General features: G+C 54.3%; 1 protein-coding gene across 3 annotated transcripts in view; it reads right to left on the bottom strand.

The window, feature by feature from the left end:
• The window catches only part of SH3BP4 (SH3 domain binding protein 4), a 91,854-nt gene that overhangs the window by 47,579 nt on the left and 18,750 nt on the right, over positions 1-25,525 (bottom strand). Inside the window, exon 1 of one of the 3 annotated variants that reach the window (XM_077155521.1) lies at positions 22,356-22,691. The exons of 1 other annotated variant lie outside the window; for it this stretch is intronic. The gene's annotated coding sequence lies outside the window, so the exon portion shown is untranslated. Of the gene's footprint in view, positions 1-18,073; positions 19,619-22,355; positions 22,692-25,525 lie in introns of those variants that run through there. One more of the 3 variants, XM_077155524.1, reaches the window with a different exon arrangement.

Raw genomic sequence — 25,525 nt, 5'->3', positions numbered from 1 at the left:
TGTGGGGTGGGGGTGGTGTCACTTTTAGGCAGTAAAAGTTAAAAATGCATACACTTGCTTTACCAAAAGTTAATATTAAATCTTAGTATTAGAGAATCAAAATCATAAGTTTGATACTTTCAACAAAGGATGGGGGCTTTAAGTCCATAGCCGGAAATGGTCTACAATTTCCACTGAATGCCAACTATGGGCTAAGGGCTGAGCGTCTTCAGACGCTTCATAAAATAATCTCAAGGAGCCCTTGAGTGACATTGGATACATACTTTACAGAAGACTTCCTCAAAATAACAGGGGTTGGGGGGCGTGTTACCAGGAAGTGGCAAAAGGTGAAATAAATCTCCTGGTGGTCAGAGCAGGGGGTCCCACTGAGCCAGTCCCCCAGAACAGGCATGGTGCCAAGAGCCTCCCGGAAACCAAACTCAAACTGGAACACAAGCCCCTGAGATCAAACCGGGGCTGTCTGGACCCTGCCAGCCTCACCTGCCCTGGCCAGCACTGTCCCAGCAGTGTTGTACGGCACTGCCCCAGACCCCTTTTGCACCGTGGGGGAGCATGATGGCAAAAGCCCTCTACTCACATCACCCCATTTTACAGATGAGGGGACGAAGGCACCCAAGGCTCTGCGAGCCGAGGCAGGCAGCTGTCAGCAGCCAGGCAAAGAGGCAAACCCCGGGGCATCTCACTGCTGAGTCCAGAGTCTCCATCAGAGCCACACAGGGAAAGTGGGAGGAAAATGGTCCCCTGGAAAAGGCGGCCCCCATCTCAACAGAGGAAACAGCCAACAGCTGCCCCTCCGGTAAAGGACCCGGCCGCTGCTTCCCTGCCCTCCCCCAGTCGCGGTCTGCATTGCAAGGATGCTCTGTGGGCATCTGCAAAGAACCCGCCTTTCTCAATGGAAGTGAACACGTTGGCGTCCGGCCTCCTGGCATGGCCTGCAGGACGTAGGGGCTCCCCAGAATCCAGCCGTCCAGGCCAGGCCCGGGCCAGACGCGCTCACCTGCACGCAAGCTGGACTGTGCGTGACCAGCAGCTGGCCGGGAGCTGGTGGGCTGAACGAGGCCCACTGCTGGGTGGTCCCTGAGTGATTTCTACAAGGTGGGCACGCAACTTCCCTAACTCACCCGCAGATCTGCCTCCTGACAACTATTTATATCCAGATGGAGGTCGGGTTCTAAAATTACACCAAATCCTTTTCAAATCAAAAAGATCAAAGACAGACGGTTCTAGTTCCCAGCACTCCAGCTCAGCCAGGCTCTGCGTGGCTTCTGGCGCTGCGGCAACTCGCTCCTCCCCTGGAGGGTTCTAGAAACATGCCTGGCCTCCGTCACTTGGTCCTGGTTCACTCGCTCAGGGCGATGGGTTGGAAGATTCCAGCTTGGCCCAATTTCCACCCCCCAAGCCGAAGGCCTTGGTTTAATCATTGCTCAGCTCTCTTGATCTCTAAAACGAGGCTACTTCATACTTGGCTCAACCCACCTCTCCTTGAAAAGATCAAGAAAGACAACAAATCTAAAAGAGCTCTGCAAACTGCAAACCACAGGGCAAAACTTAAAAATGCTTTAAGACCGACTCGCGCTCCTCCAACGCCACAGGGAGGTTTCTCTCCCGAGGCTTCCTCCTCCCCACGCCTGAGGATGGCTCCAGCACCTCATGCACTGTGAAACAGACCTGTCCTGTGAGCACAAAGTCCCCGAGTCCCCCTAAAATGCCACATCAAGAACTGAGAGCAGCAAGGCCTGGACAGTTTCACCATTTCCAGTTACCAACGCATGCCAGCCTGAACCCCAGGCTTCCGCGGAGACGCTGGTGGGTCACCAGGTGCTATTCAAGCCCAAGTTCACCTAAAACCCAGTGATACTCTTCATAAGCCAGACATTTCTCACTCCACAAATGAGCAAATAGATCTGGGCACAAAGGAAAAGCAAATGAGATTTAGAAAGTAAACCCCAAGCAGAGCTGCACACTGTTTTCTGTCCATCACAGTTTCAGTCCAGCGCTCCTAGCAAGCGAGCGACCCCAGAGTTTGCCTATCACCCAGGGTCTTACAGATCCTCTTCAGACCGATCCAGGAGCCCCAGGTTAAACAGGAATATGTTCACCCACCCAAGGCCTGGACAACAGCAGAGAACAGACGCAAGCTGGCCTGGGACATCTACTGACTCTTTCTATAACTAATTTTCACAAAAAATGAAAGCCAAATTGAAGCTATCCATTCAAGCTCCTACAAAGAAACTGAGCAACGTGCAAGCAGGACTTACTGGCAATGATAAAGGAGGAAAGAGGATGGTGTTTACTGAGAGCAAAGTCTGGGGTTGTCCAAGGGAGGTGGGGGAGGGGGCCAGACCACGGTGCCCCCTGCTGCAAGCAAGACAGAGGGCACAGACATGACTGACCGCACGGCAGACGGACTCGGGGGCTGCGCGCCAAGGAAGCTGACCCCGAGCCTCCCGCTGTGTGGCCTGGGACCAAGCCTCCTGCCTTTTAAGTCTTTGCTACCTCCTCCGCCAAAGGGTAAGCCCGGTTCACGGCCTCGACACCTCTTCCAGCTCGTGGCACAGAAGGGCTGTGAGACCATGAGCGCCAGTGGGCGACGCCAAGACCTGCCTCCCGGGGAGGAGGAGGTGAGTTTTCGGGCCTGGCCCCCAGAAGTCAGCTCAGATACGACCCCGCCCGTCAGGTGTCACCAAGCCCCAGGTGTGCCCTCGCGGCTCATCCTTCAAGGCGGTCAGGTGCTGACCTCTGGGAAAGAGGGGCCCCAAGTCCTCCGCTCTGCCCAGAGAATCACGTTAATCCCTATTCTGTCCCCTGTGCCCCATGGAACTCAAAGTGCAGCCTGACGTCAGGAGGGCAACCCATCAGAGCAAAGAGGATGAACCCAGAGGTCGGGGACTGGGGCACGACTGGTGCTTGGAGCCCCTGGAGAAACAGATGAGACAAGCAGGCCCGGGAGTGGCGAATGACTTGTTCCAAGACATGGGACTGCGGCAAATTTTCTCCTTTCCCAGGAAGGAGGGAGGAGGGAGAGAAGCTCACACAGGTGTGTCTGTTGGACCCCAGGTGAGGCTGCAGGTGTGCTAACCTCCGTACCCTCCAGCAGCCGTCTCCTGGCCAGGCACCCCCAAGCCCGGGTGCCCACGTGGCCCTGCCTCCCGTCCCCTCACTGCATTAGCAACGGGCACCTGGGCAGGGGAACCAAGCCCCAGGCCACCCGCTGGCCAGCACTGAGCACTGCACCCATAGGGCAGCCAGGCTGATCAGAGGCCCAGAGGCCCAGAACTGGGGACCTGTGGTGGCAGAGGCCAGGTGGCAGGGAGAAGAAACTGGTGTCTAGCCCCAGACAGAGGACGAGCTGATGGGAGCCCATGGTTCCGAAAAGCAACTGCACGTCTCCAATTCTGTTTCCAGGTGCTCTGAGACCTGCCAGGCTGGGTCTCCCTGGGTCTTTTTACTGTCAAAACCCCCACCCCCATTTTCACTTCAGTAAGTTTGAGTGCATATGTGATTCCTTCTCATTCTTTGAGAACCTTCTGAGACTCTTGGCCCCATTTCTACAGAAGAGAAAACTGAGGTCTGAGGAAATCAATTTTTCCAAAATGCTGAATTCTGTCTATTCTAACAAGAGGCGAGCAAAGCCATCCAGCACAACCACCTCACTCTTTCCAAACTGCCGTCTGTCTAGCTAATTTTAAATAGTGAACAAACAAAGGACAGGGACTCAAGACACAGAGAGAGAGAAGCAAGAGGTTTTCTGATTAGACTGGAAAGTTCTTCAAAGTCTAAACGCAGCTTTAGCGAGTGACCTGGAGGCTCTGGAAATAAACAATAGCAGAGTCTTTCTTTGACTCGCATCTTCATTTCACCAACGCTTCAAGCTTGTTCCAAGTTCATCCTCTGTCCTCATGACAACTTTAGGAAGGGTGGAAAGACTGTGCAGGGGACCCCACGCTCTGGAGAAGGGGATGCCATTTTCAGTCTAATGAGGAGCTGGAAATGCGACTCTGGCTTCCCATCAGTCCAGACTCCTCAGGCTCCACTCTGCTGGCCATGACTTCACCCAACAGAAACTTCAACAAAGCAGCAGCGATGTCATCGGCATTTCAGCGCAGGGGTTTTGCAAAGTGCCCAGCGCTGCCTCGGGGTCAGGCACTGAATGGATGTGGGGCTCACCTCTCCTGCCGAGGGAACACCTGCTGACCTCAGCCCAGGCTGCTGGTGGGGGGGGGGGGGGGGATAGGGGTGGGGGTGGGACAAGAGACACTGCAGGCAGCCCTGGCGTCACACGACAAAGCCAGGATCCCTGCTGTTTACAGACTCGAGTCCAATTTAAGCCTCAGAAGTACATCCAGGGAACAGGGAAATGGTGGGGGTGGGGAGGAAGGCAGGGTGCCCACTTGAGGACAGATGTTCTTTTAGGATGAGAAAACCATTCTGAAACCAGAGAGAAAGAGGGGACATCTGCACAGCATTGTGCAGGCATCTGGTGTCAGTGCATCTGGCGCCTTCAAATGGCCAACTGCATTTTACAGGCATTTCACCTGAAAAAATAGAACTCAGAAAAGTTTGGAGACCCCAGGTTTGAAAGTGAGCCTTGGAGAGCAAGACTCTGTCGGAGTTCCCAGCGTGGTGCCCAGGCCAGGCTGGGTGGTTCAGGCTGCCTGGCCGCCCGTACCCCTGCAGAGAGTGCCAGACCCCGGCGGCCAGAACGCCATGGACTGTCCTTAAAATTTGCAGCTCATTACTCAGCTGTATCCCTGGTTTTCAAGTAAATTTACAGTTCAAGGACAAAAACAAAAAGTAAACCAAATGCCTCGCCCGGTGCGGGGGGTGGGGTGGGCCGAGCGGGGTGGGGGACGGGGTCACATCCTGTGGTGACCAGCCCAGCCCAGGGACCTCTGAGCTGTTGACCGGCGAGCAGTCGGGAATGAGATATGCAGAGAGGGCAGATTAAACACACACCAGGCTGCAACGGCTTAGTGTGAAAAAGAGAATGGAAACCATCTCACCAGTCACCTTCACATTCATTTCACACTGAAATGATGCCACAGGTGTACTGGGCTAAAGAAAACATATTCTAAAACTTCTCTTGTTGCAGCTTATTGAGCTTTGTGGCTCCCAACCTACTTCCAGCGACGACCCCCATGACTCAGGGACCCCCGGGGAGCCAGGTAAGGGGAGGAGCGCCGCAAGGGGCAGCTTGGGGGCCTCCATCCTGGGCTTCACTGCTTATCAACACCCCCTGACCTTGAACTTGAAGGAGGTCCTCAGTCTCGGAGCCTCAATTTTCTTATCTGTAAAATGGGAACTGTGTAGCCTGAAGCGAACCCTTCGTGGTGGCTGCTGAGGGTCTGGCCTGCGTGGTCTGCAGGAAGGGGGTCTGGCCTGCGTGGTCTGCAGGAAGGACCGGCGAGGTCAGACCTCCCAGCGCCCCTGCCTCTGGCCCAAGCTCCGGGCCCTGGGTGGACACGCCGGCGAAAGAGCTCAGGCTACATTTTGTCATGTTGCAGTGGCCTCGGCCATTCGCGCTGCTCTGACAGCAAGAGCGGGAGCTGAGACCCGTTGCTGCTCCTCGTGAACCCTGCCTGCCAAACAGCCCCACCACGGGGGTGCCACACACCGTTTCCGACACGGTGGTAACTGTGGGCTCAGAACCCGCTGCTGACCCCGAGGAGGTGGAGCTTTCGTACAAAACACCATTCCTGGGCATAGAAATGGAAACCCTGGAGAGCTTCATTGCTCAGACCTTGAATGCTAGGAAGCACAAGGAAAACACTGTGCCTGTGCTTCCAGGAAAAAAAGAAAAAAACACAGAAATTGGCCCCAAGCGTCAAGACCCCTTTTCTGCTGCAGCCTGGTTGAGCAGCCAGCGGACAGCCTTTGAGTGCTTGTGGCGACTCACATGTGCGCCCCCCGACTTCCCCCCGCCGGTCCCCCTGCCTAGCCGGGAACCCCGCACACCCTGATGCCAGAGGTAAGATAGAGCGGGCCCGTCACTGTGGGCAAGTCCCGTCACCCCTGGCCCCCTCTCCCCAGACGTCTTGCCGCCCAGTTACCCTGACACAGTGCCGGAGACAGCAAAGCATGTAAATGCCACCCTGGGTGCCGCTGGGGCCAGCCAGACTGCGGTCCCAGGCGGGGCCCTGTTAGCCTCTTCCGGCCTCACTCAGGACAAGCCACTGCCCAAATCCCAAGCCCAGGGGGGTGAGAGCGCGTGGGGGGCAGACAGGGTGTCGGATTACACAGCCACCGGAACGTGTCTCCTTTATCTGGAGACAAGAGCCAGGCTGCAGAACTTGAAGTCTCACTGCGTAAACCCCCGGCGCTCTGCAGTGCCCGGACAAAGGAATGGCAGGAATGTGGATGCCTTTCAGGAGGTCTCACCACAGCCCAAACAGACTTCCGCCGCGGCAGGGGCTGCGCCCAGGGGGCAGGGCTGCTGGCCGCTGCTTCTGGGCCCCGCGTGCTTTAAGTCTCAGCTCTCGGGAGGGTGAGGGTGGACCCTGCGCCCAGAAAGCCCCTGGACCCCCTGCATCCCCTTAACGAGGCCCCAAGTCTTAACCCGCGGAGCCCCCACCGTTCTTTCAGGGATTGTCTCACCCGAGTGGTGTTTTAGTGACCTGTGCGTTCAGGCATCCTAACACACACGCGGTGCTGGAAAGCAAAGACATGTGATATGAAGGGTGGGGAGAGAGAGAGCCTAAAGCAAAATCTCATCAGCTTCCCTTGGTTTAACAGAGGGTACAAATGGTTTAAAAAATTAAGAAAAGCCAGAAATACTTAAAGGAGTTCCCCACTTCATTTGGAAAGGCTTCTTCAATTCCAGTCTGACCCAAAAAGGAAGCAGACTGAGCCACTGCTTCTCCCTGCCCTCCTTTACCCTGTGTATCCAAATGATTCGTTGGATTACATCCAATTCTTTCTACCTGTGAGGAGAGAGGATTGCCTGCCGCCGTCATTTTTAAGCAAATGAAGGCTGCACTCCCTAATTACACAGATAATCTAGCCCAAGGATGGAGTGCCTTTCTTTTGCCAGCCAAGAAAAAACCTGAAAACATCCTACCAAGGGTTAGTTTGCACTTTCTTTGTTGCTGGGAGCAAGTGAATGCCTCTGGTTCTTTCCCAGGAACCCAACTTTTTCCTGCCACCACATTTCAACCCTAACCCTACCCCCACCCCAAAGCCCTCAGCGAAGACCTGTGGCTACGTGGCCAAACGGAACACCCCACCATTATCCACTGAAAGGGAAACTCATGGCCTCTCACGCTGTAAGAATCACCTCTTTGTGTGAACGTGAAAGGCCAGCCAAGGTGGGCAGTCCCAAAGGCCGGCAGAGGAGCCAGCAGGCAGCTGGCCTGGTTTCTGGGTAGAGCAAGAGCATTTCCTGGGGGGGGAGGGACAAAAAGGGAATTCACCAAAAGGAAACAGGAATGAGGAACTGCTCTGGGGACGCACAGGTGCCAGGCCCCTGGGCCGCCCAGCTCACAGCTGACCTTTCTGGAAGAGGCTTTGAAGAAAGGGCTGTGGGGGAGAAACCTGCAGGCTCCGCAAAAGGCCCGAGGTACCAGAGGCTCCCAGGAGTGGACCCTCCCTCCCGAGGCTGCCCTGCACACGGGGGACCATCTTCCCAAACACAGCTATGACCTCGGTCAGGACACACTGTCCCCCCTGGCCGGGCGCGGGTGTGGGAACTCACTCGAATACCATTTCCGCACCGCTTACCTGGTAGAGGCCACCAGCTCTCAGATGTCAGAGGAAAAGAAAGGAGATGCTGGTGCAAGATAAGAAGGGAAGTGCGACTATGATCCAAGGAGCCCTGCTCAGCTGGGAAACTCATTTTCTTTATGCTTTCCGTCTGAGAAACCCCTCCAAAGTCGGAGAGCAGGGGGCACTGGCAAGGGCATCTAGGTAGACAGATAAGGAGGGTGGGCAGCGTGGAGCCCCGCCCCTTCCACCGGGGCTGTGGGAAGTGTGCCGGGCGTCGGACCCTGACTGTGAGCCCTTCAGCACGGCCTGGCATGAGAGTCGCTGGTACAAGATCACGCCCCCTCCCAGGAGGGCCTGCATCCAACAGCTGATCCATCTGCACAGGGGTTAAACGGACTCTTCCCCAACTCAGGACCCCTCGGAGGGGCCACCCCAGCTCCAGGGCTCCGAGGGCTTCATGAAACTGCACCTGGTCCAGCCCCTCCCTTGCCTTCCACGAGCCTTGGTCCCAGACATGCCCACTGGGCAACCTCCTGCCCGCTGGGCTGGTCCCCCATCAGCTGCCCAGCCAGCCCTCCTGCCACGACAGCTTCTTTGCTATTTTTTTTAAATGCCGTCTTCCCTTGCCAGCCCTTACCGCTGCTGCAAAGACTGCAGGGTTAATTCACAGACTATATCTTATCAGCTGAACCTCCAAGAAATCTACTTCCATTCCAGATGCATTTCCAGCACACAACAGGTCGGTTAGGAGGGGACTCGGGTCCCACATCCTAAGAGAGCCACCACAGAGCTGCCGCGCACGACAGTCACTCAGGCGACCACGACAAAAGACGGCAGGACTTCCACTGCCCTGTGTCCACGCCCCTGCTTGGCCGCCTGCTTCGGGCTCACGGACCAGACCGGCAGAGCTGCTCGAGGGTTCTAGGAATCCTAGACCACAGCAGGTGAAGAAAAAAGAGAAATTTCTCTCTGGACACCTTCCCTAGATCAAGTCCCCTCCCCCTGCAAGGCCCCACTCCAGACAAAATCCCTTCTCCGTAGCTCTGTGTCCCGATTTCACTCTCAAATGGGAGAGAATCTTTAAGATGTTAATTGTAAATATTACATCCTTCCCATCCTTTGACACACCTCCCTCACCCCCACCCAAAGACGGGAAGACGTTCTGCTGGGCCAACACAGGGCCTCTGAGCCACCCCACCCGGCAGTGAGCCGAGCTCCGAGAGCATGCAGGCCCCTTTCACCGTCCACCTTGACCTCAGGGTTCAGCGACACTCCTGAGGCACGGACTGGAGGAAGCTGGAGCAGGTGGGCTCAGCAGCGCCAGTGACTGCCAGCCACCTGGCCAAATTGAAGCCACCTGTGAACTTGAAGGCCCCCAGTACACGGAAATGAGAAGCCCCAGGACGGCAGGGGCTGCTCATCATGGGCTGAGAGGAGAAGTCTAGAGAGAATCTTCCTCATCTTCGTATTCCTTTCTCAAAAGCTGGGGAGGAAGAGAAAGCCATTCACAGGCTTCACCTCCCTGCTCTTCCTGGGTAAGGCCAGGAGGGTCCAGGCTGCGTGAGAAGGGGTCTTCCACCTCGACACCCGGAAGAGCTACGGGCAGGGGACAGAGGTGCAGCCGCGTTCTCCAGAGGCTCTTCTCACCCTGTACAGGCCACCGTGTCCTCCAGGCTGGGTCTTCTCCTTCCAAGTTCCCAGTTGCCCTTTGTCCCCTTCTCATCCGCTTTCCCAAACTCTGTCAAATCCCCAGAGCCCAGCTGAATGCATCGCTTGGACACTAAATGAATTCCATCTACATCAACCTACAGTTGAAACATTAGGCCAATTAAAATTCTAATAGAACTTCTTAAAGTGACAAGAAGATTCTAAAAGTCCTCTGTGATAAATAAAAAAGAACAGACCAAGCATTGCTGCAGGCAGTAGTGAAGGAGGAAATGAGAAACTGCCTTCCTATACACGAGATGAGGCCATAGTAACTCTTCAGGGAAACACAAAAGTCAGTGTGGGGGAAGAGGGGGTCCAGAGCAGCCTCTTATCCATGGAAGTACTTAACATGCAATTAAAAGACCACCCAAGAAGGTGAGAGTCAATCTGTCTGTGACGGCGGGGCAGGGCTAGCTGGTATATTTACTCATACCAGACAGTAAAACAAATTCCAAACGCACAGAAACAGGATGGTGGAGCCACAGTGAGAATCACCCACAAGGAGACAGACAGTCTAGTCTACAGTTTATCTCTGGAAAGTGTATGAGGTCACAAAAGAATAAAATAAAGAGGAAAAGCTCCTTTTAAAAGCAGTGAACGAATGCAAGGAAACAGGCACCAAGAAAGTGAGAAAACATATGTGCCGACATACAAAAGATTTAGAGCCCAAAGAAGACAGAGAAATGTGCAGTGAAGAGAGAATGTGCCAGTCACAGAAAGCAAGCTGCCACCATGTGCCCGTCACATCCATCCTAAGTGCCCTCATTCTGGGGCTGACAGGTGAGAGAAGACAGAAAACTTCTATTGGAAATGCAATGCAACTCCCGCAGACACCCAGGGAATGAATTTGGAAATGAATGCTGAGAGAAAAGAATTTTAAGATTTTCACATTTAAGAATCTGTTTGAGGCAAACAAAGGAGGTAGGTGCACTGTCATGAGAAAATGGGACAAACGTAAATATCCAATTAAATTAAATTCCATCACACTGGTTAGAGAGCCATTTGCTCTTTCCCTCAGAGCTTTCTCCCAGAGAGTAGAATTATCACTGGGATGGCCTTAAATTTGCTCTTACATCAAATCAATCAATTGCAAGCTTCAGAATATCAGCAAAGAGCTGGCGGTGCTCCTCAAATATTTATCTAGATAGAACACTGAGGACATCCTCTTGTTAAAAAGAAAGAAAGGGAAGGCTTGGAAAAGACTGGAGGAAGTGAAAGTACTAACAGAGGTGGCCTCTGAATAATGGGCTTGAAGGGACTTTTTTCTGCTTCCTCAGACTCTGACTTTTCCAATCTGTTTCACAGTGAGCAGGAACTTCTTTTACATTTTTCCCCTTCTGATTTTTAAAAGTGACCCCTCAAAAGTCATTATACGAACTTCTCTAGAAAGCCAGGTGCCTCCTTCTCTCCTTTTCACCCAAGACCCCCAACCGCAAACCCAGGCTGGTGTAACCTGAGCCTCTCCCTAGATCGTGACCACGGGCCAGCACGGCCGGCCCCCTGCCCTGGACCACCCGCGGGCCTCGAGGGACGGCAGGTCCAAAACGATGCCTCAGCAGTCCTGAAGATGCCTCTGTTACTACTGGACATGAGAGGAAATGATGGATGGCGAGGCCAGGAGGAGGGACAGGTCAGCCCAGAGAACAACACCCTGTGGCCCCGGTGTCGGCCCTGGGAGGGGCCTCAAGAAGCAGCCAGCCAAGGCTGGCCTCAGCCCCCTCCTCCACCAGCCACGCTGCCCAAGACAGCCCCTCCCCAGGCTAACAGGGGGGCAGCTCATGCACTCCACATAGTGCTCCCCAAATGGGAATCTGGGGCACAGGCCACTGAGAGCGGATTCCCTGCATCCCTATGGAGGTACCCCTTTCCTTTTCCCATGCTGGGGACAGCGGGGCCCCTCCCACAGCCCCTGGGGAGAAGCCCACCAGGCTTTTCTGTTTGCAGACTCCCGAGCTCTCCCTCGGGCCCTGCCTCCACTCCACAGGGACAAGCGGTCCTGGGCGGCCACGCTCCTGGAAAGGGCAGCCGGCTGAGCACAGAGGCCCTGCACCCCACTTGGTCCCCTGCATCCATGCCCTGGTCTTGTGCATCTTGGCCACCCACCTGGGCTGCCCAATGCCACCTCCCAGGCACAAAATGCATGCTTGATGAACTGCCTCCAGCTCTCTCTCTGAAACGATGCCAGACCCCTTTCTTTATAGAGAGAGAAGTGTGTCCACTGTTACAGCAGCGCGGGCAGCAGCTTCTTCCACTGCGGCTTGAACACGACTTCTCCAGGCATTTTGAGTACAGGCCTCGCAAGCACTCGGAGGCAAGCAGCACACATCCCGGCAGAGCCTGGAGGTAGAGCCTGGTCCTTACTGGGTGTGCATGCCCTGCAGGTGAATTGTGCTGCATCACACAAATACTCTCCAGCAGGTTCCTGGAACGGGAGATGGCCTGGTAGACCCACAGCCCACCTCTCCCTCACACGGGCGAGCAGCTGCTGCCACCCGGGGCTGACTCCTAGGTGCCAGCACTGGCCTCTGGGCAGGTGTGAGTGGACACACAGAACCCCTGCCAACTCCGGACAGGGACAGCTCTGCTCCCCTGGGGGAGCCACCACACGCCAATGCGGCCAATTGGTCCTCCTGACCCCAATGAGAAAACCACTGATGCGGGGTGCGTGGGTTATGTGAGCACTGTCACGGTCAGCTTCGCATGTCACCTTGGCCAAGTGGTGGTACCTGTTTGTCTGGTTGGGCAAGTGCTGGCCTGTCTGTTGTGATGAGGACATTTCATAGAATTAAATCATGATCATGTCAGCTGCATCCACAGCTGATTCCATTTGTAATCAGCCAAAGGGGAGTGTCTTCTGCAACGAGTGATGCTAAATCTAATCACGGGAAGCCTTTTAAGGAGGATTCAGAAGAGACAGTTCTTCCTGTCTCGGCTGGTGAGCCTCTCCTGTGGAGTTCGTCCAGAGCTTCCATAGGAATTGTGGACTTCACAGCCTGCCGTGCGGACTGTGGACTCTGCGTTCCCGTGGTCACCTGAGACACTTTTATAAACTTTCTATTTGTGAGTGTTCCCTGCTGATTCTGTTTCTCTAGAGAACCCTAATAATACAGGCACAAAGCCCCAAAATCTAGAAGACACCCACTCCCCTGCTTTTTTTCTTTGTTTCAAGAAACATCAATGCTGTAATCAGCCAAAATTTGGGGGCAATCTTCAGGAGCCACTGAGCTGTCTAAAGCAACACCAAGAAGTTATATCCCTTGTTTCCAGGAGTTTCTTGAAAACTTACTGAGTGCCTGTTCACGCCATCCAACAAGAACAGCATTCATGTTCCATTTTGTGCATCTCTTAGTAACTATTTCAACAAGAGTTTAAAATCTTAGCTGGTGACAGGTCTGCAGAATTCACCATACCTGAGACTCTGGAAAGCTCCAGAGGCGGAGAGCTCCAGGGTGAATGAGAGGAAGCTTATGGTCCTTTCCCACTAAATCCAGACAGGAAACGAGACTCGTACAATAGGAAGGAGATGGCACCTCTGTCCAAAATCCCCATTCCAGGACAGTCACCAGCAAGACATTCTCAAACCTTCCGCATCCCATACCTGGACTCTCTCCTGTGCAAAAGGGGAAAGGAGTACTCGGGACGCAGCCCCACCTGGGGGAGGGGGGCAGCGGGAGTAACAGATGGGAAAATGCTCTGCAAACCCTCCACACCCAGAGCCCACACTTTGACCTGTGTCAGCCTAAACAAGAGCTGAGCCAAGTCTCACGGAAAAGGACACACGTGGGCCCCTCATCTCAGCGGACGACCCAAAACTTCTTTGTTCCAACAACCTGAGTTTGGGTTCCATGAGCCAATCCATTCATTATGTCCAGCACCAAGTCCTTCAAGGGTGGAGGAGAAGCAATTTTAGGATAGCTTTGGGGAAACTCCAGAAAACCCCAACAGCCTATTTCTTGGGTTTCCACACCACAGAGAGGGACATCCACGGATCCACTGGACAAAGAATGTCTTGTGTCTAGCATGCTGGTATCCGGACTGGAGTCTCTCCACAGTGGGAATGACCCCCGCCCACCATCTTTACACATTAAATTGATATGAAATTCAAATTTCAGTGTCTGTAAATAACGTTTTATTGGAACGCAACCACACCCACTCATTTCCACATTCTCCAAGGGGCTCTGGGGCTACAGTGACGAGGTGGGGTAGCTGCAAAGCCTGCAGCGTGGTGTACAAGGCCGAAGACATTCGCCACCTGGCACTTCACAGCACGCCAGCCTGCTCTAGCCCAGCCCTCATCACACAGGGTGGCACAGGCCCACGGGCCGCAGGGGCGAGCCAAAAGGAAGCCCTGCCACAGGGCTGAGTGCCCGGGAAGTGTTTACCGAGAGAGCAGCCAGGATGACAGCGGCAAAAGAAAATCAATGGGAAGGCGTGGCCAGCACAGCAGACGGAAAGGAGGTAAACCATCTCATCAGTTCCAAAGGTTCAATCTAGAGCTGGCTCCCGCCTCAGAAGAGGGGGTTTCCAGCCCCACTCGGGCAGCACGTGACCCCCCCCAACTCCCCCCAAATGAGTGGGCACGACCAGTCCTTCAGCAATGGGTGTGGGTGCCTGGCATGACTGCCTGGCGTGGGTTCTATCCCGGGCTTCCACTGTTGGTGGAGGGAAAACCACCCCTCGGGAGACTGGCAAGGTCCACTATATTTAATACCATCAAAATCAAACCTATGAACACCATTAACAGACACCAGATAGAATTTAGGCCTTGCTGGGGATTATGGAGCCAAGTGAGAGGGTCTGAAGTCTCTCCTGATTTATGTGGTCAAATGCAGTTACTTAGAATGTAGAACTGGCTCACTTATCTTTCCTGTAATTACATAAAATTTCAAATTATAAGAGCATGCCAAAAGAAGTGTGCTATAACCTTTCCTCTCCCTTATATTAAACCTACCTTCGATACTAAGCAAAAACGGGGTGGGGGGGCTGAGAAACACAGCCACTGAGCACCCACAGCATTTCCTTTCAGATGCATCCAATCAGGCAGCACCCGTGGGGGGTCCCCACCTGGAAGCCGACACACCCCAAGTCCTGCTGTAGCTCCCGGTGCGGGGCAGGAGGTGGAGGCTTCTGTTTACCTCTGAGTGTGAAGACGGGGGAAATCGGAATTAACTGCACCCCCTGCCCCGAGCTGGAGGGACAGCCTCACCTGCGACGAGAAGGCTGTTTTCCTTCCTCTTTGTGCATCTGCTCCCACTCACTGGAGTTCACTGTCCTTCTTATGAAAATGATGTCATTTGATTATTACCCAAATCAATGACCGTGAGTGAGAAAAGGGTAGCTTCCGTGAAAATGCAAGTGGGATATTTTGGAAAGACTTGCTGAGGCTGAATGGCTTAAGAGGGTGTGGCAAACTGGACACGGCGACGTGTGACATGTAAGAAAAAGACACGCAACCCCAGGGTTCGGAGCTGAGTTCGCCTCGCCCGGGTCTGTTACTCCACTTCTGAAAATCGAAGCTGATGCCCTGGGCAAGAAACCCTGGCAACAGGCCCACAGCCAGAAAAGACCGTCTCCCAGCACGAGGAAGACAAAGGAAAACGGGCATTTGGCTTTTTCCATTTTTCTCTTTTTTTAACTTGCACGTTTCCAATTTATCAACCCATTATTCATGGACCTGTGATTTCATCCAGTGGAAAAGCCACTGCTTTTCGTGAACACACCTTCACCATCTGGCCCGACTCAGAAGACCGGAGTCCAACACGTGGGCTCCTACTTCAGCTCTGTCCACTGCAAGCTCGCTGACCTTTGCTGAAAAACCCAACTTTTCCGGGCCTCAGTTTTCTCTACTACGAAATGGGGCTCTCCTATCATACGAGGGTATGCGAGAGGAAAACTCAGGTTTCCCTGCCTTGCCCTGTTCCACTCCCCTGTGGACCTGGTGACGGGAGGGACACCCTGCCTTGTTCTTCTTTGAAACATGAAACACAGATACTTGGCAGCCAAAGTAAAGTGGAAACCACAAAACACTAGTAAACAAATGGGAAAGATATTTGATTTCTCACACTGAATAGGACAGTGGTTCTCAAACATCTCAAACGTCCGCATCTGTGGAATCACCCGGAGGACTTACTGACACACAATGGCTGGGTTTCTCCTCAAAGTCTCCCGATCAGGAGGTCTGGGGGAGAACCTGAGAATCTGCGTGCCTAACAGGTGCCCAGCTGACACTGAGGGACCACACTCTGAAAATCACTGACACGTTTTCAGTGCTGTCTTCCCTCTACTGTAAAACAGGGCTCTGGAAAAGGACACAGAGTAAACAGCAGGCTGAAAGTACTGAGGAAAAGGTCAGGGCTGGAGACTCAGACCTTATTTGAAAATGGATTCAAATCCAGTCTCCACCACTGAGCCCTGGGACCATCAGCCAAGTCCTGGCCTTTTCCTTAATGTGTCACACGTGAGTCATCAGCGACATAATGCAAACGCCGAGGTCCCTGCACTCGGCAGTGATCATTAAATGCTGATTCCTTCCTTCCAGAATCCCATACAGCTAACCGCTCCCTCTCAGCCAGGGCCACTGGACCTTCGGGGGGGCCTGGGCAGCCCAGCCTTCTGACCTATTGGATTCCCATTCCTGAGGGTCAACTCTTCGCCCCAGCAACCGTAACCCTTAGCCACAGTCAAAGAGGCAGAGAGGGAAAACCGCCCCCCAACGCCTCCCAACGCCTCCCAAGTGGGCCTTTCAAAGGGATCCAAATCCCCCTGCATGCCTGGCTAGTCCCTGGCTGAGCGTTCTCTTCTCTATTCGGCTTTGCAAAGAGGACACTGGGGGGGGGTCCCACTCTGCTGCTAGAAGGGGGGTTCTCTGCTTTGCTGCTGGACTGTAGCAACACTGGCAGTCTACAGGACCCAGGCCACAGCAGAGGAGCTCACAGCAGAATGCTCATCACAGACGCACACCTGAAGGTTCGAGGTCCGCTCCTCTGATGCCAGATCATGGCTCCCCTCCTCCAGAAAACAAACCACACTGTCAAAGCAACTGGGTCAGAAACGGAATCACCTGGACAGACGTTTGCTGAAGCCCAAGACCTGATAAAGTGAAGAGGGCCCATTTTCTATTTTTCAGTATTTCCCCCCAAATGAACCCCACGTTTCTCAGTCTCCTCACTGAGCTGAGCACAGTATGTTATCCGGAAATGCAAAGCATTCTCCAACTTCAGGGAACAGGCTGCTTTAACATGAGACATTTCTTAAAAAAAATACAACCTTCCAAAAAATGTTTAAATACAAACTTCAAAAGAAGCTCACGGAGTGCACGGGGGGTTCAGTGGTAGAATGCGCGCCTGCCCTGCGGGAGACTCGGGTTCGATTCCCGGCCCATGCAACTCCGGCCCCAACACCCCACAAAATAAAAAAAGAAAAGAAAAGCCAACCCCATGGTTGGCTCTTTGGCAGCACGTTCTGCATTGGGGGAACCTGTTTCACCACTGGTTACACAGTTCAGGGAAAACTCTCCCAACCCACCAGGAAGGTGAGACAAAGGGCACAGCTATATGCACACTCATTTCCCTTCACGATCCCCCAACGTCCTGGCTACAATTCAGGAGGATAAATGGCGGAACCGGGTCCATCCAAGCAGTTATTAGGGGACATGAAAGGAAGGTTCTGGCCCCCATGTTCCACCCCCTCCAGCAGAGCCGTCGCTGCCTATATTATCAGTCTCTCTACCCAGCGAATGCTCCAGATATTTATTCCTCCCTCCCTCACAAGCAACCATAAATTAGGCATGAAAGGTTCACAGAACTATAAACACAGTTGAAACTCTTGTGGCTGGTGTTTATTTGGCTTTGAAGGACATGAGGTTAAGAGTGTCAACTGATCACTCCATCATTTCACAGATCCTCAGTCAGCTTCTAGTCCTTAAAACATACACACAGACCAGGAACATAAAAAAGGAAAATAGGAAAGAGAAAAGCCCTCCAGTCCTCCAGTCCAGAATTGGAAATAAGAGAAAGTAGGAAGCTAAAGATGATGCTGAAAGTGGAAGATGCCACTTTCATAGAAGCGCACAGAAATCATAATAAGATGGAGAAAAAAGTCCTAGAGGAAGAGAAGAGAACCCGGGACATGGAGCAGGGAGCGTGTGGGCTGAGTGGCGTCCAAACACGTGCAAGGGAGAGGACGCTACACAGAGACGCCCGAAGTCCCCACGAGGGCAGGGCTCTCCTATCTCTGCGCTCCGCTTCGTTCTCCCACATCCTCCCTTTCCCCACGTCACTCCGAGCCTCTCTCACCACGATGATGGCTGGCGGTCACCAAGGCAGACCCTGACAGCTGTCTCAAGTCCAGCTGGCTGGAGACGAAATATACGACTTATCACCCACAGGGAATAGTCACGACCAAGTATGGGCTTCGAGAAGACCACCTCATCGACTCCGAGTCCTCTGGGACACTGCCTCTCTGTGCTGTCAGGACAGCCTTCAAATGAACGAGTGTGACCGGCTGGTGATCGCTCCACTGCCCCACACTGTGGCCTCGGGCCCTCCTCAACCTCAGGGAGAGCCCAGGCGGCCCTGTGGTCAATGCTCAGCCTCCTGTCCTCTAGAGGGTCCCCAGGCCGGTGGAGCCCCAGCAGCCTGCAGTGGCCGTCAGCTCAGTAACTCACCCTTTACTTGCTTTTCCTTCTCGTGCACTCCACTCCCAGACCCTCACTCGACTTCCTGAGGGCCCCTCCCCGCAGACCTGCGCGTCCAGCTCCTCGCCTCTGATGCTGGGCTTTTGTTTCTTGTTTTCCGAGGAGAGGAGTGGGGTCGCAACCACAGCAGATGGTAAATGTGAAACAGGCACTTGAGCACTGGGCCTTTGGCCGAGACACAAACTGGTCGCTGAGTGATATAAATGAACATTCGTGGTCAGCGCTGTTTAAATCCAGCAGGCTACAGTGCATTGTTACGAATCCCTAGTTTAGAAAGCCAAGCAGTATTCGCTCCATTAATAAGACACATTCACACTCAGCTAAATCTGGAAGAGAGCAAAGGGTATTTATATGCCAACCTACATTTCCACATAAACATACATATATATATATGTATACATTCACCCGTGGGTCATTTTTCATGCTGAGTGCTCCCAAGGACTATGGTCCCCAAAGAATTTCGGATCTAAGTGGGCCTGGATCCTCGATCCTGGCTGTCCCCATGGCCTCATGGGCCGTAAGTATTGGACCTTCCACAGCCCCGCAAACTCTCAGAAAAGATCGCCCGCCACCGCTCACTTCGCGCAGCCTGCTCACTTCAACCTACAGCCACCACAAACGCAGAGGCTGGAAAAAAAAGTCCACTCATTCTTTTAGAGTCCTTGAGGTCGTAAGTCTGAAAATGTTGGCAGAGCCAGTTCCTTCTCAAGGCTGCGGGGAGAACCTGTGTCCTTAACTTTTGCAGCTTCCAGTGGCCACCTGTATTCCTTGGCTTGTGCCCTCTTCCTCCACCTTCAAAGCGCATCCGCTCCCTCCAGGCTCAGGTTTCCCCAGCACGTGGCATTCCTCCCTTCTGTCGGTCAGATCTCCCTCTGCCTCTCTCTTAGAAGGACGATAGTCCTTATTATCTTGGATAATCCAGGATAATCTTCCAGGCTTGAGAGCTTTAACTTAATCACGCCTGCAAAGCTGCTCTTACCATATAAGGTGCCAGGCCCAGGTTCATGGGATTAGACGGGCAGATCGTGGAGGGCGCAGGCAGGGGTCGACCAGTCTCACATGCCACCCTGATGAAGACAGCACGCCCTTCCTTCTGCACACCTGCCCTGGCTTCGTCATCCCGACGTTCTTTTATGTATCGTCTGCTTATTTCCTTTCTCTGCCCCAGAATAAATGCCCTGGGAGAGCAGGAAGTCTGTCCTGAACACAGCAGGCCCTCGGCTGTGGAATGGATGACTTCTGGAGAGCCCACAATGAACTTGTGCAAATGCAAATAAAAGGCAGACTCAGTGGCCCCCAAATACTAGTCTATGGATAAGCTCAACTGGAAGCACCTTCTCTTGTATCTCTCACAAGCTAAACTGTACGGCCCAGGAGTCAGGGTCTCCAGGCCCTGTGGTGGCACCTGCCTTCTTGCAAGGTGCCCCAAGACTGGTCCCTGTGGCCTGAAGAGAAGGGAAAGTTCCCAGGTACCTGTGGTTTTTTGGAGCAACTGACCACTGCTTCCCTGCCTCCCCTGCTCATCCCCAGAATGTTATCCACCCACTAAACCCATCCCCGCACTCCCTTCCCAGCTTGTGAGCACAAAGTCTCCCCACCGCCCACCTGGCTGTCTCCGATTAGGCCCTTGCCGCCATGCCCAGCCTCCTGTGCACCCACCACCCTCTTCCCTCACTCCAACCAGTCCAGTGTCCCACCTGAAACTCTCCTCCTGTACTCACAGACCCTCCTGCTGTTCCTCCACATCCCCAATCCCTGCAGGGGACGCCTCCGGGGTCCCCTTCCTGCCTCTGCAAAAACTCCCTCTCCATCTCAGGCCCCAGGCGCACCCCACGCTTCCTGGAGCCTGGGTGGGACCTTGGTGAGGAGAGGTGAGGGGGCGGTCCGGGTGGGCTCAGCTCTTCCCATCACACATCCAGGCCTGTGGCCAGGGGTGTCCAGCCCAGGTGAGCTCACAGTGCTCTGGAGCCCGGGGAGCACCACCCCCCTGCCCCGGCTCCCTGAGGATGACACGCCACCTTTCCTCCCCTCCCCCACCTCCCCTCCCCCCACCTCTAGCTCTCGAGCTTCTAAGTCAAAGCCCAGGAGACCGTGAGGTCAGAGCCCTGCCTCGGCCCACCTCAGCCCTTGCTGAGCTCTGGGCTGCTAGGCAGGCTGTTAAACCACCTCAACCATAAAATGACGACACGACTGCAAGCTCTCCTGTGAAAGCTGGGGGGAGAGCCTCCAGCCCACGAGGGATCTGTGGAAACCCGTGCTGTCCTGGGCATGCTCACGGGTGCCACCGCCACCAAGGACAGGCGACAGCTGGACAAGGCGGCCCACAGCAGCCCCAGGTGAGGCCTGCAAGGTGAAGCCAGAGCACACACAGGCTGACCAGCCCCATCGGAGTTTTGGACACACAAGAGGTAACTTCCTTCCGAGCGCAGCATGTCCCACAGAAGCAAATGTAAATGGCCGTCCTGCATTTTTATTTGCTAAATCTGGCCACCCTGCAGGGGGGTTGGTGACAGTCAAAGGGACTTTACCCTAGAAATCCAAGCTCACCTCCTTCACTGTCAGAGAACTGCTCTGACACTCAGCTCCCATTAAAGAGCTTTAATTAAAAACAAGATGAAAGAGAATTTTTCTTGCTGACCATAAAAAGGAACTGTTTTGACAGCAGCATCTTCCCGGGCCAGGGCAGCTGGCGAGGACCGCGAAAGGAAGGTGCCCACAGCCTCACCGTGGAGACTGAGCTCGCTCCCGGACCACCGCGGCTTCACGGCCCATTCCAACAGAAAACCCCGTGCAAACACACGGCCACTGCGACTGAAGGGCAGGAAACGCCGTTTTCTAATTTTAACTGTCTCCAGGAATGCGCTCATTTGGAGCCCGCAGCGCAGCCTCGCCGGGGGCCCCTGGTCCCCCACGGCCAGCAGTCCCCGGCGGGCCGGGTCGGGGCACCCACGCGGCGCGGGTCCGAGCCCGCTGCCCCTGCAGGCACCCGGCGCTGGCTCGCTGACCTCTCCCAATGGGATGAGGGGTCAGAATGGGTTGTGTGGACAGGAAAGTGCCCCCAGATCAGAGCAGCCAAGACCCGGAGCGGAAAGTGTGGGACGGCGGTCGGCAAAAAGTCCCCGTAAACAAGAGCCCTGGGCTCAGCCCGGCGATCAGAATCGCAGGCCAGGGCTGGCAGCTCCCTGAACAGAATCCTGCAAACCACTCCCCGAGAGGGGGAGGCAGAGTGTGCCCGGCCTGATTTTAAAAGCTCATGTGGGCAAGTGACAAACGGAGAGGCAAGGTCGGAAACACTCACAACCGAGAAAGTTATTATTTCTTCATTATAGCCTATTATTCTTATTTTCCAGAATATTTAAAGAACTCCCAAGATTCACCATGAAAACTGGACACAACTGCGAAAAGGTTCTTTGCATAAAAGGAAGCCAGAACAACCAATAAACATTAACTTACGGTGGGTCACCAGGAAAACATAAATTAAGTGAAAATCAGATACCATCTCCCCCCCAGCACTGCTCCCCATCAGGTTAAAGGTCAGAGACGCTCAAGGGATACCGAGAACATGGGGCAACTGGACCGAACTTGAGTAGTTTGTGGGAAGTGAAGATGGACACACGGCCCCATCCCAGGCACGGCCCCCAGGTAATAATACACACTCTAGGCTGGTACAAATGTGCTCACAGGGCCTGAGCTGTTGGCAACAGCATAACACTGGAAACAGCCTATTGTCCTTCAAGGGTAGAATGTATAAATCAATGGAGATGCTAACATCCACGGAAAACCATACAGCAGTGAGAACAGATGCACCCTAGCTACACTAATCACCAGGATGAGCCCCAAGAACAGTGTCGAGCCAAAACAGAAAGGACAACTCTTAGAAAAAGAATTTATCGGCTATCTAGGGCCGCGTAACAAATAACCACAAAATCCCTGTGTTTTCCAGGATGACTTGGATTTACTAAACATTTCGGGACTGCGTGGCATGGCCCCCCTGCGCCTCGGGGTACTGAGGACACACACGCCCCCCTCGGGCCTCCCCACCTCCTGTTCGCCTTGCCCTGCACGGCCCAGGACGGGCTCCATCCATCACCAGCAAGTCCCCTTTCCCTCCAGGCCAGACCAAATCCAAGGCCACCTTCAAATGCCTCCAGCTTCTCCCAGGACACTGCTCTCTCCTGCAGTGGCTCGCTGCTCTGTGCCTACCCCGGCCGGGCCGCTTCCCTTCCCTTCCCTTCCCTTCCCTTCCCTTCACCTGGGCACGCAGCTCACAGGTGCTGCTCTCTTCCTCCGGCCAGGGCGGCCACCGGCCCCTGGAAGTGCCCCGCTGACGGCTGGGTGCGTCCTCCAGGGTCCAGGCTGCAATCAAGAACAATCGATGGCTGGAATCCGGGAGAACTCAGAGCCACATCCTGCTTGGCCACGGCAGAGGTCCAACCATGCCAACGTCGCCGACAAAAGAGCCTCCTCCAGGAGGCCAGGCCTGTGCTCTCCCAGGCAGGGGCCCAACGAGCATCTCCTACCCGGACAGAAGCACAGACAGCTGACGCACCCCCAGCTCGCCCCCGGGGTGCAAGGGGCACAAGGAGAGCACATGGTCTCTGCAGCCCGCAGACTGCGCCCCCGCGTCCCCCACTCACCTTAACACCCCACGCCACCACCTGCGAGCTCTCAAGTGCCCGTCACGGGAAGAGGAAGTGCCAAAGCATGAACCCATCAAAACATAAAGCAATTGCGTGAGTGTGATGAAGCAGTGACCCGCAGCTGTGTCCCACCTGCTCGCCAGGTGCCTGGCCCCACGTCCGCACAACCTCCTGAAAGGGACAGAGGGACCAGGGGACGGATGCGTGGGCTGCTCAAAGTCCTCCGGGAACCCTGCAGCCTGCTCCTGCCACAGAGCCAAGGAGTGACCCAAAAAAAGTGTTTTGTCTACTGCAGCAAGGATTTAAGGAACTCGGAGGTGTTCTTTCCACAGCTGGATGTGGAATGTTGTGGTTTCTCAATGAAACGTGCTGTGAGTCTCAGGCCAGCGGGAGGGCAGTCGTCTGGGCTGGAGAAGCAGGTGAAACGCGAGCCTCTGAAAGCCCGGACAGCAGACGCGGGCAGACAGCAGGCTCCCAAAGGCAATTTAAAAACGTGCTCCTGAGGCCCACCGAGTCCTGCGCTGCAATCTCAAAGGCAGCCAGGAGCACACGTTCCTGTTGTTTTTAAAAGCGCCCCCCAGTCACTCCGGGGCCAGCTTCTGGAATGTGTGCGTCACCGGGCCAGAGGCCTCCAAAACGCCAGCAGGCCTGCAGCCAACACCCGCCGGGGTCCAGGCTGCGTGCCCACGTGCACCGATCTGTCAGGGGGGCACCCGTGCCCACCCCACTGACCCCACTGGGGCATGGACGGAGACTTTGGCTTTAGGCACTTAAGGGTTACCACGTCCACTGCCCGAGGCCATCTGCCCCACGGAGGCCCGAGATGCAGCGGTGCAGATGCAGGGACAGGAGGCCCAGGTTCTGGATGCAAGCCCCACCCACTCCCACTACAGGGCCGTGAGCGAGCAGAGAGGGGCTTCTCTCGGGCTCACCTTGCCCATCTGCAAAAAGACACAAAAACAGTGGCCACCTTGCAAGGCTGCTGTGGGGCATGCATGATCCGCATGAAATCCAAGAATGGGGTTGGGCCCAGTCGGTGTTGCAAAAGTGTTTGCAGTTGTTATCTGATGACCGAACCACATGTGCACATAACGCATCACCCTTGGACCCTGCTGACGCCACCGCTCCCCTCGCTGCACCCCCTGTTTCCCTCTTCCCACTGGCATCTCATGCCTCCACTCACATTCAGGCTTGTTTCCCGATCCCTGCCTTTACTCACTCACCAAATTTCACTCCAAGCCCACAGGGCACCGTGCAGCTAGGGGAAATGTCAGACGAGATGGGTCCATCCCCAAGGGCTGGATCCAAACCCCATTCCTCCAGGGGGCACCCACACTCACCACCCCCGAGCTTCCCTTGCTGACCACCAGCCCCTGGCCACACAAGGTGTGCTCCCCAGACCAGCCTCACCCACCCACGCCACCTGAGGGCTGTCAGAAAGGTACTCACCCCACACCCACCGAATCCAGACCTGCAGGTGATCCCTACGCAAAATAACACTTCAGAAGGTCACGCTACAAGACCTCAGGTGCAGGCAGAAATCAGCATTTGAGCACATCTTCTGATCAAAGCCTTCCCATCCAAGCAGATTACAAACTCAAGTTCAGTAACCGCGCGCGCGCGTGTGTATGTGTGTGTGTGTGTGTGTGTGTGTGTGTTTGATTACTTCCACTGGGCAGGGAACAGGCTCATCCCTAGGCACTGAATGAAAACTTGGGGAGCAGCAGGTGCTAAAGGGAGCCGTGGGAGGAGAAACCTGGGCTCCATCCTGAGCTGCTCCTGCCCCTGGACCAGATAAGTTCTGAAATCCAGAGGCCCAGCCTCTTCAGAACATCAGCTGGTTCCATCCCCCTTCCCCATATTATCAACAGCCCCTTCCAACATGCAAAAGTTAGAATGGGCATAGCCCAAATACCCCTAAAGAGTGGGAGAAAGATCAAAGGTGATGGTGGAGCTATACAGAGAAGGTCAGGTTTAACAAATGAGTATGATTGCTGAATAATTATATGGGTATTTCTTTTAGTCTCCAGTATCTTAGAGGAGCTAGAAGTAAAAACCAAAAATTGTAGAATTGTAAGCCATACCGAACTCTGAAATCTGTTCTACAACAATTGTGCTGTGCTTTGAAATCTACTGCTTTTTTGTATATATGTTACTTATCACAAAAAAGAAAAAACATATTTCTTCTAGCCTCCAGTGTTTTGGAACAGCTAGAAGGAAATCTGAAATAGTGAAATGGTACATAAACTCTAAAGTCTGTTCTGTAACTACTTGTTACGGGGTACTTTGAAAATCAAAAAATAAAAATAAAAACAACCGAGAACAAGCAGGCCCAGCCCAAGTCCAGGATACAGGTGCCTGGACTCAGCTGGAGAAAACCACATGGGAGAGCCTGAAACCGGCAACCCTCACACGCTGCCCCGGTCCCCAGGCACTGAAATCACAGCTGGAACTTGGCGGTGACCCAAGCTCAAGAGGAGCGAATGAATGGACCCTGAGGAAGCCCCTTCCCCGAGGCTGGCACGTGCCCTGGAGGCACCAAACTCGGCCACAGACCCAGGAAAGAGCCCGTGCTCTGGGGTCACTCATCAGTGTGGAGAGGTCATTCCTGGGGTGGACCTGGAGACACTGGAGTGGAGAATGAAAGACAGCAGAGGAAGGAGAAAAGACAGCATCCTCGTGCAGGGCACTTTTCAGGAAGGGAAGGGAAGCAGGAAAGCAATTGGAGGGTGGGGTTAAAAGTGAGTGCTCTGCAGCAAACTACCTTCATTCAAAGCTTGGG

This window comes from Tamandua tetradactyla, chromosome 3 (genome assembly GCF_023851605.1).
Source record: "Tamandua tetradactyla isolate mTamTet1 chromosome 3, mTamTet1.pri, whole genome shotgun sequence".
Lineage (NCBI taxonomy): Eukaryota > Metazoa > Chordata > Mammalia > Pilosa > Myrmecophagidae > Tamandua > Tamandua tetradactyla.
The sequence above is the reverse complement of the archived record's forward strand: the minus strand, read 5'-3'. Positions and strand labels throughout refer to the sequence as shown.